Here is a 1,865-nt window from a genome sequence, read left to right on the forward strand (position 1 = left end):
TACATCTACACACTTGTATATGTTTGCATGTATGCATCTTTTAAATTAAATGATTTCATGGAAATAAAACATACAGAAGAGTGCACAAACCGTAATTGTACAGATTATTGAAGTTTTACATATTGAGCACACCTATATAACCACTCCTCATAAAACAAAATGGAAATTAATCATCACTCTAGAAACCCAGTCTTATGATTATCTCTGACTCTATTCTATTTTCTTCCATGAAGTGACCCATTCTAACATTTATCACCCTATATATATTATGCTTCTTTTTGAAATTTATAAGTGTGGAATAAAAGAATAAATACTCTTTTGTATCTGACTTTTTTCACTGAACCTTATGTTCATGAAATTCATCCATATAGATTACTTGTAGCAGTAGTTTGTATATTTTTAGTACTTTATATGACTCCATTGCATGCATAAAGCACAATCCATACAACCATCTACTGTCAACGGAAATTTGGGTTGTTTCTAGATTTTGACTATATAATTCTGTTCTGGCCATCTTTGTGTCTTTAAATAAAATTTTTATTTTTAACTTTAAATATAAAAATACATACAAAATCATCTGTGAATAGCTATATGAATTTTCAAAGGATAAGCCCACCAATATACCAGTACACAGATAAAGAAATAAGTCATTGCTAATACCCAAGGATTCCCTTGTATACATCATAATTTTTTAATGACTGCTGAACACTGTGTATAAAAAAATTATAGAGGCTTTGAATTAAAGTTATGTTACTGGAAAGAGGATTTGTATTTTCTTCTGTTAAAATAGGGGCAGATCATCTTAATCCAATTAGAGTCTGAATGTTGGATTTAAATCTGAGTAAGGTCTGGTCTAATCCCCATGCACCATTACTCATGTAATATAGAACTTTCGTGATCCCAACAGAAAGCATGAGGTATTTACCAAGATCTCACTTTCTTGGCATCTAGGATATCACTTGATTACTGGACTCCTCAGCCCCATGACTGTTGCAAAACTGCTTCAGCTTCACTCACTCTTACTCACCTCTTTATGCTGAGTTTTTTAGCTTCTCACTGCAAATTGCTTGCAAATTAATAGAAATTGTGTCTGTATTTTTTTAAACAAAAATTGGATGATTCTCTCTTGACAGTTTCATCCTGCTTTTTCCTCCTACTTTTTATTTACACATTACTAAATATTTTAATACCATAGCATATTGGATTTTTTACTTTCCAGGTTAGGGTTCTTTCTGTGCCTGTGCTCTTAGCCTTCTGTGATCTGCCCCATACTGTGGGTCATGTGCTCTTCTCAGGGTTTGATTAGAGAGAGCGCTTTCCAGCTTGAGTTACACACGAAGATCTTCCTTGATTGTGCAAAAGTCATTGACCTACATAATATTTTGTAGTTGCAGCAGGCCAGGGATTTACCTTTTAACTAGATAGCACATACTACTGGTGAGGTTTACCTGCTTACCATTTCCATAGACTGTACGTTCGTAAGACAATCATTTCATGACTACTGCATGGTGTTCATATTTTTGGTTTAGATGTAAACCTAAAAAATTGCTAAGGTAGTATTTTCTGATAGCATTAGCTTGCCTTAAAATATCCATATGATATATCATGCTATTTTATAATATACTAGTTTTATTTCTAAACAGTAAGAAATATAAGCTACAGAAAAGGTACATTTCCGAGATAAAGGAGTGCATGTGTGTATAAACAAAAGCTTGTCACTCATAAAATGTGAACAAGATAAAGGTAAAACAATTTTCTGAGAGTAATCCTCCAGGAAATACTTGACATTTTCAAGATGTTTGCCCTTTAATATCATCATTTGCTTTTTTCATGTGTTTTTTGAGGTGTTTGAAAATTGCAAGCTT

General features: G+C 32.7%; 1 protein-coding gene across 1 annotated transcript in view; it reads left to right on the forward strand.

The window, feature by feature from the left end:
* Positions 1-1,865, forward strand: part of PCDH15 (protocadherin-related 15) — a 493,462-nt gene that overhangs the window by 244,669 nt on the left and 246,928 nt on the right. The gene's annotated exons all lie outside the window — the stretch shown is intronic.

Source organism: Propithecus coquereli, unplaced genomic scaffold, assembly GCF_000956105.1.
Source record: "Propithecus coquereli isolate 6110/MARCELLA unplaced genomic scaffold, Pcoq_1.0 Scaffold675, whole genome shotgun sequence".
Taxonomy (NCBI): domain Eukaryota; kingdom Metazoa; phylum Chordata; class Mammalia; order Primates; family Indriidae; genus Propithecus; species Propithecus coquereli.